The sequence below is a fragment of the Cavia porcellus genome, unplaced genomic scaffold (genome assembly GCF_034190915.1).
Source record: "Cavia porcellus strain 051 isolate PalLab524CR breed Dunkin Hartley unplaced genomic scaffold, mCavPor4.1 scaffold_11, whole genome shotgun sequence".
Classification (NCBI taxonomy): Eukaryota; Metazoa; Chordata; class Mammalia; order Rodentia; family Caviidae; genus Cavia; species Cavia porcellus.
Window position 1 is genome coordinate 61,879,339 of NW_026947494.1, and position 13,261 is coordinate 61,892,599.

At 47.3% G+C, this 13,261-nt stretch overlaps 1 long non-coding RNA gene across 1 annotated transcript; it reads left to right on the plus strand.

Moving 5' to 3' along the window:
* Positions 1-10,027: 10,027 nt before the first annotated feature.
* Positions 10,028-13,261, plus strand: LOC134478130 (uncharacterized). Its single transcript, XR_010050567.1, has 3 exons — positions 10,028-10,688; positions 11,541-11,653; positions 12,722-13,261. It is a non-coding gene; the product is annotated as an uncharacterized LOC134478130 (long non-coding RNA).

Genomic DNA, 13,261 nt, shown 5'->3' on the forward strand with positions numbered 1-13,261 from the left:
AGCACCCTGCCCACCCTGGGGGCCGCTGATGGGCAGCAGCACGGAGCAGCCACCTCTACCCATGGTCTCCGTTTCTGGGCCTGGCAGCTCCAGCTCTAGGCCTGGCCCCACCTCCTGTTTCAGGTCAGCCAGCCTCCTGTAGCCCAGCACAGGCAGCCTTTGGGGATCCTGTCTCACAAACACGACCTCAGGCATCTTGGACGGCTCCCAGGCAGCTTCTAATGTCACCCAGGCTCTTTTCCCTTCTGGAACTTCAATCACAGCTGCCTCTGCCACAGCCACCTACATGCCCAGTGCTCTGACCCAAGTCTGGAACAGCAGATGGCCTTTCTCCAAGGTAAAGCTCAGCCCTTATCCAAGGTAAAGCCTGGCTAGAGCTCAGGCTTAGTGATGGTGACAGCTTCCGGTTCAACAAGGGGCCAAGCCAAGGGAAGCTATGGGTGCACCCAGAACTTATAGCCACAGTTAGGGTACTGAGCATGTCTTCAATGTGAGGAGACAGGGCCTTGGGGAACCCAGGGATGTGAGAAGCAAGGCTGCCTCAAACCACCCACCCAAGCCGGCCTCTAACCTTGGCCTTCCTGCTTCTCAAGGGGGCAAAGTTAGGAGGAAGCTGGCCTTCAAGGCCTCTGCACACAATGCTGCTCAGTGAGCCACCAAATCAATACCACAAAAACTCGTGAGTCCATATCGATATAATTAAAATTATAGAATAAATTGACAAAGTAGGGAAAAGAGATGTAGATATTATAAACAAGCTATGTACAAATATCTGAGTTTCCTCCAAATGCTAATGCCCAGACAAACCAGCACTGGCTGTCTCCATCCTCACCAGGGAACGGCAGCTACTAGGATCCAGCCACCTCTATGTGATTCATCCCAGGGAACACTCCTCACCTCTGAGGCACAAGTCAAGAAAGCACAGTCTAGTGGCACAAGGGAACACGCAGACTTTCCTCTGCAGTTCAGACTTGCCAAGTACAAAGTCATGCCTGGGCTCCTGGGCTCCTGGGCTCCTGGGCTCCTGGGCTCCTGGGCTCCTGGGCTCCTGGGCTCCTGGTCTCCTGGGCTCCTGGGTTTCTGCGCTCCTGGGTTTCAGGGCTTCTGGGCTCCTGTCAGTGTCAGCGTCAGTGATGGTAGGAGCCCAGGAGCCCAGGAGCCCAGGAGCCCAGGAGCCCAGGAGCCCAGGAGCCCAGGAGCCCAGGAGCCCAGGAGCCCAGGAGCCCAGGAGCCCAGGAGCCCAGGAGCCCAGGAGCCCAGGAGCCCAGGAGCCCAGGAGCCCAGGAGCCCAGGAGCCCAGGAGCCCAGGAGCCCAGGAGCCCAGGAGCCCAGGAGCCCAGGAGCCCAGGAGCCCAGGAGCCCAGGAGCCCAGGAGCCCAGGAGCCCAGGAGCCCAGGAGCCCAGGAGCCCAGGAGCCCAGGAGCCCAGGAGCCCAGGAGCCCAGGAGCCCAGGAGCCCAGGAGCCCAGGAGCCCAGGAGCCCAGGAGCCCAGGAGCCCAGGAGCCCAGGAGCCCAGGAGCCCAGGAGCCCAGGAGCCCAGGAGCCCAGGAGCCCAGGAGCCCAGGAGCCCAGGAGCCCAGGAGCCCAGGAGCCCAGGAGCCCAGGAGCCCAGGAGCCCAGGAGCCCAGGAGCCCAGGAGCCCAGGAGCCCAGGAGCCCAGGAGCCCAGGAGCCCAGGAGCCCAGGAGCCCAGGAGCCCAGGAGCCCAGGAGCCCAGGAGCCCAGGAGCCCAGGAGCCCAGGAGCCCAGGAGCCCAGGAGCCCAGGAGCCCAGGAGCCCAGGAGCCCAGGAGCCCAGGAGCCCAGGAGCCCAGGAGCCCAGGAGCCCAGGAGCCCAGGAGCCCAGGAGCCCAGGAGCCCAGGAGCCCAGGAGCCCAGGAGCCCAGGAGCCCAGGAGCCCAGGAGCCCAGGAGCCCAGGAGCCCAGCCTTTCCAAGTGTGTTACTTAGTTTCAGCACAGTTCTTTTGTTTTCCTCTTGTGCCTTGGTTAGAAACATCTGTCATTCCACCTGCTTAGAGAAGATACTTCCTGTGAAGTCAAAGTTTTCAAACACTGTGCAACTTCTGGGTCCTGCACCCCTGTGGTCAGAGAAGATACTTTGTATGACTTGGGATTTCAACAATATCCTGAGCATGACCTCACATATGGGACTTACGGCATGTTTCATGTAAAATTGGGACAAAATCCTATGTTGGCGCTCCTGAATGGTGCACAGTGGATATCTCTAAGGTCTAACCACTGTAGAGTTTTATTCCAGTTCTTTTTTTTATTGCTCTGGTTGGTGGTTCATATATTTATGATTGAATTTTTGGTGCTAGAATTCTCCTATTAGAATTGTTCAGTGGTGTGTTCTTTGGTATTTTCTGTCCTTTCACTTTCCACTTATTCCTAGTTTAGAGTCTAACCTGCACAGTGACAGCATAGAGCTGGATCCCATTTTGTTACCATTCTTCAATCTCTGACTTTGACTTTCGTACTTTATTCCATTGATTTTTATTTACTGTGACCTTTGCCTCTCACGTCTTATGTCTCTATTAGTTTTGTTCATTTCCTCCATTATTGCCTGTGTCTTGTTTTGTTTTGTTTTGTGGCGTATCGGTTTGGTTCCCTTCTCAATTCCTTTTCTGTTTAATTTTAGAAATGTGAATTGGTTACCTCATTAGCTGTTTTCTAATATAGCAAATGTGTAGGGTAATGATGTTATATACAAACGATATCCACTGGCTCAGTTTGCAAGGTTCCTGTCCAGGGTTCATTACACTGTTGTTCTTACTGCTTTGGCCCTTGGCAAACGGCACATCATGGTGGGCCTATGTGGCAGAGAGAAACCACCCCACTCATGGATAGAAGCAAAATCTCTCACTAGGCTACACCTCTTCAAGGTTGTACCCCTCCCCCTGGCACTGCCCTGGGTTGACCTTTAGCACGTGGGCCTTTAGCCTGCCAAGTTTAACAGTGAACCTGAAGGCGCCAATGAAATCTGAACTCTATAACAAGGTAGTTTAAATTAATACAAAGTAATATCTGATGTTTGGCATAGAGAATTTGTATGTAAGCGTTCTGTTTTGGTTGCCAGCTAGGACGCAGATGCTATGGCCTGCTTGTGTGATGTATTTTTGCAACATGTGATCAAGGAATGGGGCATGCACTGGACAGGAGAAGGGCAGGCCTGGCCTGTGGTGGAAGCATCAGTAACTGAGGTGCCCACAGGACATGCAGTGACCTGGCGTGAGCAGAGGCGGTAGCTCAGGCTGAGCACTGTGGTATTGGGGGTATCCTGCTGAGTGAGTGTTTAGCTTGAGAATTGAGGTTATTGGCACAGACACTTCAGGACAGCCTCTTCCCTTCCCTGTCTCATCCGAGGGGATGGGGCCTAAAAGTACCCAAAGTCTACACAAGGGTAACTGCTAACCCTGGCAGCCAGGCTCTGCAGCTCCTGCCAAAGATGACGATTTGGTTGATAAACCTGCTCTTTCCTCAGGAGGACCAGCGAAATGATCTTTAAGAATGAAAGCACAGGTGCCGCTCAGGTCCTGGACAGGTTGGAAGCAAAATACAGACACCTTTTAAAGAAGTCATGCGTGTTTCTGATATATAATGACCGTGTCCATCATGGGTCGATGGTACCTGTGCGGGACACATCTTGATTCTCTTTGCCTCCCTGCTCCTCTCGCCTTCCCCTCCCTTCTTGGCCCTCTTCTCATTTGCAAAAGGTCTCTATTCCTGTTTCCTATTATCTATCTTTTCTCCTGCTCTTTAATTTATGTATACTTTGGGTTTCTTTCTTCTTCAGGGACGTGTCAATTCCTGTCAGTTGCCCATATTTGATCTTTGATTTTGGGAGATCTAATTTCTCTCTTATTTTACATACGCCAGATATTGGTCATCTATTGGAAACATAGGTGGCAGAATTTTTTTGCCATCCTGTAGGTATCTCAGCACTCTGTCGGTTGTTTGTTTGGCTGTGAAGAAGCTTTTTAATTTGACGTGATCCCACTTGTGAATTCTTGATGTTATTTCTCATGTCATTAGGTTCTGTTCAACAAGTCCTTGCTTACAAACCTGACTTCAAGAGTTGTACATATTTTGTCCTCTAGCATGTTAAGTGATTCTGTTTTAATATTTATGTACCTGGTGTGTTTTGATTTTAGTTTAGTACCTGGTGATGTCCCCAGGTCTAGGCTCAATGTTCTGCACATGGACAGCCAGTTTTCCTAGAACCATTTGCTAAAGACTCTATCTTCCTCCACAATGTTTTTGGCTCCTTTGTCAAACATCAGATGGCTGAAGCTGTCCGGAGTTGTTTTTATTTTTGTTTGTGTTTGTTTTTTTGAGACAGGCTCTCACTATGCAGTTCAGGCTGGCCTCGACCTGACTGTGTAGGCCAGGCTGGCCTCGAGCTTGTGGGGATCCTCCTGCTTCCTGAGTGCCAAGGCCCTGTGGGGTCATTTCTACATTTTCTATTCTGTTCCAGTGATTCACAGATCTGTTCTAATGTCACTACCATGCTCTTTCTATCCATGTAGCTTTGTAATATACCTTGAAATCTGGCATGCTGAGGTCTCTTGCTTTGGTCTTTGTTGCCCAGGATTTTCTATTCTAGGTGTCTTCTGATTCCACATGACTTTCTAGTGCTGTGAGGAGTTCTGTTGGCATTTTCATTGAGGTTGCATTAAATGTTGTATGTACGACCATTTTGATGACATCACCCCTGCTTACCCAGGAATGGGATCTCTTTCCATTTCCTGGTGTCCCCTTCGATCCCTTTTGTTCAGAGTACTGTACTTTTCACTGTAGAGGTCTTTCATTTCCTTGGTTAGGTCAGTCCTAAGTATTTAGGTTTTCTTTATGTTATTGTGAATACAGGATTGTTTTCTTAATTCATTTCTCAATTGGTTCGTTACCGGTCTACAAGAACACTACTGACTTTTGTGTATTTTGCTGCTATATTTTGACTTTGCTTGGAGACTTTTGGAGGAACTTTTCCTCATTTGTTGCTCTCTATTTAGTATGATTCTGGCTGTTGGCTTGTCCTCATGGCTTTTATCAGATTGAGATAATGTCCTTTTGTAGCTATTTTCGTCAGCGTTTTTAATATGAGTGGATGGATTTTGTCAAAAGCTTTTTCTGCATCTATTGAGATGATGGTATGGGGTTTTTCCTGATATCTCTTTATGTAATGTATTACATTTATTGATTTCATAGGTCAAAACCTCCTTCTATCCCTGGGATGTAAACTTGATTAAGGTATGTGATCATTTTGATAATTACACAGCAGGTTGCCTGGATATTTCTGAGGAATTTTGCATCTATGTTCATTAAAGAGATTGGCCTGTAGTTTTCGTCTTGTAGTTGTTGTGTGGAGGTTTATCTTGTTTTGTATCAGAATAATGGCAGGTTCTAGCAAAGAATGTTTAAAATTTTTTTAGAAATTTAAAGACAGTAAAATAAAACAGAACAAAGCAGATCAGAAGAAAACAATCTAAGTGGCATAGATTTCCAAGCAAAACAACAGGACATCACCAGTGGGCTACCATAATATCTGTAGCTTTCTTCTAAATAGTTTTCTATATTTCACACACAATGAATTCATACAAAACAAAATAATATAAAATGGATCACAACCTAATAATGAAGACATTTTAGGCCTTCAAAACCAGACAATAGGAAAATCAACAATGGCTGCCATAATGTCTCTTGTTCTCTCCAAAATAGCTGTCATACCGTCATGTATGTTGAAGTTAAATAGTACAAAATGGACTAAAGCCACTCCGAACAAAGAATAAAAGCATTACTGGATTTCAGAGCATGATGATCGGGAATCAGCAATGGAAACCATAATGTCTCTTTTTCTTCAACGTAGCTGTTTATTTCATCACACGCAATACAATCGATGCTCATGAACTGTTAGGGAGAAGTTCTAGGCATGTATAAGCCTTTACATATACACCTATCTTTCTGCATGAAAGGGAAAAGCAAAACAAAATACTAGAAAACAAGAAACAAAAAAGACAACAATAGCAAAATACCTAAAACAATGACGACATAGTCCTTCAAAACAAGGTGGTAAGAACGGAACTATTTTACATAGGGATCTTCAAAAGAGTTCTTCAGATCACCAGACATAAACAGCCAAAAGTGATCCAATCCTATGAGAGTTAACTTTTTTGTCCCAAGAACTAATAGAACTTGCAGCACAATCATCTTAGTTATCTTAAGTGGGTTTATACAAATTTATATATATTGTGCTTTTCTTTCCTTTTTTTTTCGCATTTTCCCTGACATATTTTCCCTTTTGAGCAGATTCTTAACCTTTCACAGAATTTGCTGTGATTTTGTATCTTACCATTTCTTACACTAGGGAGACAATATAGTATTTATGTGATTTTGATTTATTTCCCTTATGAGTATGGTCTCCAGTTGCATCCATTTACCTATAAAAATCTCAATGTGATCATTCTCTAGAGCTGCGTAGGATTCCACTGTAAAAAAGTATCTCATCTTTTTACCTATTGCTCAGTTGATGGGCATTCAGGTTGTTTCCAAGATCTGGCTATTACAAATTGTGCTGCTATGAACATGGGTGCAAAGATATCACCGTGATATCATGTTTTCAGTTCTTCTTTAATATGCCCAGAAGTGGAATAGCTGGTTCAAATGGGACTTCCAATCCCAGCTTTTGGAGAAACCTCCAATCTGACCTCCACAGAGTTGCACCAGTCTACACCTCCCAGCAACAGTGCAGGAGAGTTCCTTTTCCACACAGCCTCTCCAGGATTTGTTGTTGATAGTTTTCTTGATCCTGGCCATTCTTTCAGGATGTGAGTAAGATGGAATCTCAGTGTGGTTTTCATTTGCATTTCTCTAATGACCAATGATGCTGAGCATTTCTTCATGTCTGTATTTGCCGTTTGTATTTCTTCATCTGAGAAGTGTGTATTCATGTCAGATGCCCATTTTTGGATGGCTTTGTATTTCGAGGGTCTGATCTTTAAATACCTTATGCTCTAGACAGAAGTCCTTTGTCTGAGGAACTGTTGATTAAGATTTTTTTTAACATTCATGGTTCTTTGAACTTTGTTTGAGATTTCTTTTTGAAGAGATCTCAGTTATTGATTCTGGGAAGTACTTCCCATGCTGTTTGATTTTTGTTGAATTCTCTTCACTACCTTCAAGATTTCTACCTACTCTGTCTTCTAGCAGATTTAGTGTTTCTGTTTTAATATTGAGATCTCTGATCCATTTTGACTATAGTTTAGTACATGGTGATAGGCAAGGGTCTAGTTTTAGTTTACAGCATATGGAGAGCCAGTTTTTCTAGCATCAGTTATTAACAAGGCTGTCTTTGTTCCAGTGAACGTATTTGGTCCCTTTGTCAAAGATAACGTGGCTGAGTGTCTTTGTAGTTATAGATGTATCTTCTAATCTATTCCGTTGATCTTCAGGTCTATTTTTATTGAAGTACCAGGCTGACTTTATGACAGCAGCTTCATAATGTAATTTTAAGTCGGGGACTGTGACGCCTTCTACCTTGCCTTTGTGTTACCCATAATTACCTTTGCTATTCTAGGTCTTTTCTGGTTCTACATGAAGTTTTAGAATGATTTCTGTAGATCTGTGAAATATGCTAGTAGCATTTTGATTGGGGTTGCATTAAATCTGTATAACAATTTTGGGATAATGGCCATTTTTACAGTGTTTGTTCATTCCTATTACATTTGATAGAAAGATAGGTCATGAGAAATTGTTTACTAACCAAAAGGAGCTGGACCTGCCTGCCCCTGGTTTGAGACCAACAGGGATGTGGTTTGGAGCTCAGGGACATCAGGAGCAAGGACGTAAACTGTGCCTAGGACAGGGCAGATTCTGGGCATGACAGGGTCGAATCAGAGGTGGCACAGACCAAATTCTAGGAAGAAGGACCAGATAAGAGGACTGGGGTAGGCGATGCTCTGACCCGCCAGAAGCTCATTGTCCACGTGCAGTGTGAAGGATGTCCCTGACAAGCTCTTCGGATGGTTTTGGGAAACCTACGCAAGATTTTCTCCAGACTATGTGGAGGTACCGTGACACACACACGCCCCACACGACCCACATGATCCTCCCATGCCTGATGCCAGTGACAGTAACCCCTGTGCCCCCAGAGGAAAGCATTCATGTGAATCAGCATCCGATGGCCACACAGGCCATAGGAGCTCTGACTTGGTCCGAGCTACAGTTCCCAGTGATCTCAAACCTCTGAGGCTGGAACAGGTTAGACCAGAAGAAAAACATTGTGGTGACGGAGCGGAGCCCACCTGACCCAGGCCCGTGGTCAGCTGGGGTGCCAGGGAGGGGGCTGCAACAGTCAGGCCCTCTCTCTCAGGTCACATCCCCAGGCAAAGCCCTGGCCCCCACCATCCAAGTGGCAGAGCATAGCAGATGTGGACACAGGTAAGCACATGGATCCAGATGGGGAGGGCCTGGCTTCTGGGGAGCAGGGTCTGGGATGCCTGGCCTCGGAGTCTGCCAGGGGCTCTGCCTCCTTAGTCTCTGCAGAAAAGAGGCAGAAAACTCCTGCTCCACTGTGGTGTGCCAGGCCACTGCCATCTCCCACATCCACTGCAAGTACTGAACAAACAGAGGTTAGTGCCTCTAGAGAGCACAGAAGGAAGTTATTGTTTCCATCATAAAAGGAATATACTTTCATGGGATGCACTCTGAAACTGAGTAGAGTGTGAATTATGAAAGAACGCGCCCTCCTATCTGCACTTCCCACGGCTCAGCCTACTGAGTGTCTGCAGTGTTTTCTCCTGGCCTTGTTTCCAGGCTTCTTTCTTCTGATTCCAGGTCATGGTGCTGGCTGGTACAGGTATGGCAGGATGACATGGTCCCTGGGACAGTCTCCATGCTCCTGAAAAGTCTGTGCCAATCCTGATAACTGCCTGTGGTTGAGGAGGGGAGATTGTTCCCTTGGTGCCTCTCAGTTGGGAAGGGCAGATCTGGGGCTCTATCTAGACACCCCTGTAGGAGCCATGTTTAGCAGCTCCATTTCAATGCAGAACAATTGCTTCAGCATTAGTTCAACTGAGTCTTGTTGCCATGCCCTGCTATGTACAGAGTTGGCTATGGTATGTCCATCACCCTTCAACTGGCTCCAAGCAAGGCAAATCAGGGCAGCCAAGATACTGATATGTAATCTTTAAGGCCAAGTGACATTTTCCTCACACTGGGTTCCCTGTGAAACAGTTGAACACAGTGGGATGGCAGAACCACTGCAGTGAGCTCCAGCAATGTCCACTGCGTATGAGCCTCTAAATAAAAGTCCGTGACCTCCCAGGGTAAAACAGTTTGCGTAGCAGAGACCAAAGCAACCCTCCTAAAACTGTTCAAATGCTACCGTCATTGGGTTATGCAGACTGGTCCTTCTGCATATCATTCTCCTTGCATATTGAAAAGATGCTTTTCTCCCCACCTGGCTAGCCAGCTCAAAGTACTCATGTAAAACAAAATTACTCATGTAGTTCCTGCCATCCTCACTGTCAGTCATCCTTGGACCACTGCTTTCTTCATGAGATAATACACCATGAGAGAGACCTTACATCAAGGCCTTTGTCTGTGTATCCTCACTTGGATCAGACTTGGGATTCCTTGGCTGCCCAGAACTTAGACGAGGGCTTAGTGTCTTTACTCTCACCAAGCCTTGCACTGGAGGTGGTAGATTGGTGTTAACTTGCTGAGATGCCAATTAGGTTACAGTGGAATTAAATATACCTTTCCGGATTGTGAGGAGGAATGCAAAAGGAATTGCAATATTTGGATTATAATATGTAATATTTGGATTACAGCATACAGCATTTGGATTATAATATATAATATTTGGATTGCAATGCAGCTCCTCCTTTTCTTCATCCTCATGAGCCCTGTCCAATGCCTGCACCCTACTAAGTGCTAGGGTTATTTACAAAAGATGAAAAATATATTTTTATTTTTTTTTTTGTCTTTTTCCTTTTTATCGGTACCAGGGATCGAACTCACGACGGCCTGCAAGATGAAAAATATTAACAAAAGATGAGAAATAAAAAATAAAAAGCGGCCTTTATTCCGAGAACACAGAGAGAGATGACCGACACCCCCACCCCTGGTGTCCGAGATCTCTCCAGCTGACACATGGCATGGGGGCCAGTAAATAGCCTTGCTTTGGGGTGGAAACTAAGGCGGGCATTAGGGATACACAGGTAGCCCATTGGTCCTAGGTTTGGCGACATATGTAAATTTCCAGGGGCAGGAAGATGGCGTCACAGGTAACTTCCTAGGGGCAGGGGAGATGGGGCTTCCTGCTTCCGGTTGTGGCTTTCCTGGCTACAGTGTGCTGTCTGGGCCAAAACCCTTTCACTAAGTGCAGTAATCCAGGAAGGCAAGGGAGACTGGCAGCTCCATGCCTCAGCCATGCCCAACAAGGCCCCCTTCTGTGTGGAGGCATGAGAGTACCCAGGTGGAACAGAGGGGTGCCCTACAGGACACACAGGTACAGGCTAGAGGAAGAGGCTGCTGGCTCATACAATCTGCAGTTTTCTACATGCAGGCCAGGAGAGAGCACCCGCTGTGTGGAAAGGTGCAAGCCCCCATGCTTCTGTTGGTCCAACAGTGCTAACAGTGAACCCCAAGGTCCCCAGACAAGCTGAGCTCCAGACACGTTCACTGGCAGATGGTAAGGAGCAAACAGCAGTGTGCATGGGAGGGAAGGAGGACATTTTAAACAAAGTGACCAAGGAGGCCCTGGCAGGAAGGTGACATTGGGAGATACCCAGGTGGGAGAGGTTCACTCACCAGAGACAAGGAGCCAGGTGGTATAACTCAGGTAGGAGTAGCCCAGAGGCTCAGGGACATGGGACTGAGTGTGGTGACAGTAGAAGAATCCAGGAGAGTGAGAGGTCCAAAGGCAGCATGCCAAGAGAGCTTGCAGGGGAAGCAGGAGTGGGGGCACCAAGGTACAAGGCATGGGAGGGACCGGCTGTGCCCCAGGCTTCACACACGCTCTGACCGCACGTGGGGAGGCCAGGGGAGCAGGGGAGGAGGGTCACCCCAGAGACCAAGGCTGAGTTTCAGCTGGGGATATTGGGGAGGGGCTCCTTTGTTGAAGAGTGGTAGAGGATTCAGAGATGGCCCTAAGGAGTGAGGTCTGAGAAGACAGAAGGATGACAATGGCGTTGACAGTACTGGGGGTGGGTATCCTGGGCAGTGGCAGCTGGGGCTGAGTGTGGTATTTTTGTGCATGATGCTGGTCAGCCAACCACTGGGGGCTTGTGGCGGGGGCCAGAAGAAAGCATCTCAGCAGGGGCATGACGGCTGGGATAGGTGATGGTGGGGGCAAAACTGCACTGACAGACAAGAAGGGCCTGGGAACACACGTGCTACTCAGAGGGATAAGAGGACACCAAAAATTACAAAGGTCAGGCATCCTTGGGGGGCACAATCCAGGCCCTGAATGGGTGCTTTCAGGATCTGAAGCTCTGCAGGGCTTGAGAGCAGCTCTCCATCTAATTTTCCTCTCACCTCCCAGGCTCTGTTAGCTGAGGTCTGTGCTCCACCCTCTCTGCTTCACCTGCAACCTCCTCCAACCCTCAGGACAGACAGCCTCAGAGGTTCAAGGGTATTCAGAGCCGCAGGGGCAAGGTGAGGCTTGATGGAGGGGGATGGCTGTCCTGGCTGGTCTGGTGAGATGGGCTGGAGCTGTCCCCAGATGCAGGAGTTCTTCCTAATTCTCTCTCCTGCACTCCTCCACACCCATCTCTGAGTGGGCTGCCTCAGGCTCTGTGCTTTTTTAAAAACCCCTTCAAAGTCTTGGAATACAAGACAACAGTGCTCCTCAATCACCAGTTTTTCTACATATAGTAGCCCCTTCATGTCTGGGGTTCAAAAATGTGGATGCAACTCTAACCAGACCATAAATATTTGGGGAAAAAGTGTGCCTGAACTGACCATGACCAAATTTCTTTTCCTTTTTATCCTCCTAAAATGTGGAATAACAACTACTTCCCTAGCATTTCCATTGGTTCAGGCATTATAATAATCTAGTGAGGATTGAAAGTGTATGGGGGCAGCACACAGAGCATCATTTTGTATAAGGCACGAGAGCATCTGCATTTGGGTAGTTTTGGCTGGATGGATGTGTGTGTACTGGAAGCAATCCTCCATGGACATTAATGGAGAAGTACACAGAAACTTTGAAGCAGGGGTGGAGAGGCAGTTCACAAGTAGAGCACTTGCCTACAGTGCTCAAGGCCCTAAATTTGATCCCCAGCCCTAACAAAGTCAAGTGGAAAAACCCCCAAAACAAAAGGGCATGGCAGCACACACCTGTGGCACTTAGGGAGGCTGAATAATTAGCTTTCTCACCTCTGTGTGTTATGGTAGATATACTGTGTCAGTCTAAGAAGTTTAGAAGAAGGTTGCCTAAGAGACTCTGCAGGGAGCCAGCATATTTGTAAATGTTCTGAGCATGGGTAAGAGCAGAGCATGGAGAGGGTGTGAGCGCTACACCCAACCTAGAGTGGGGGTGGTCTGTGTGCAGTATAGGGGAGGAAGAGTCTTGTTTCCTGGCTTTTTACGCTGGCTGCTTTTGCTGACTGCTGCCTGGAAGCATATCCCTGGTGCCCTGCTACCCTCCTTGCCCTGGAGTTAGCTGATTTTTGACTGAAACCTCCACAACTAGATAAATAAACCTTTTTTGCTTCATTTCAGGGTGTTGGATGTTATGTCCCAGCAACAAGAAAAAAGTAACCAAGACATTGAGACACAGTACTAACCCCCACAGTTTAATGAAGGAAATATTTCATTGGGATCTGAGGTTCTGAGGACTCAGTCCATCACTGGCTGGTTCACAAAACGATCATGGCAAAGGGGTGCCACAGAGCAAAGGTGCTTGTTTCAAGGTGACTGGGAAGCAGAGCTGTGGAAAATCACAACAGAAGACAGTACCGGGCCAGAGACCCCTAGACCCACTCATCAGGATCTACCCAGATATACCCAGAGGTGTGTTCCTCCTTCTGGTAACCCCATCAACGAGATCACCAAAGCAACCAAGTTCCCATTCTACCCTCAGTGTCACAGTAGCTGAGGGAGAGGATTGAAAGTTCATGCCTAGCCTTGCAATTTAGTGACTTCCTGAGACCCTGTCTCACAATCAAGAATTTAAAATGGGCTGCAGATGTGGCCCCTTGTGAAGTCCTTGGGGTAACTGGAAAGAAAATAAAGAGCAAAGAAGCAAGATTAAAGAGAGAG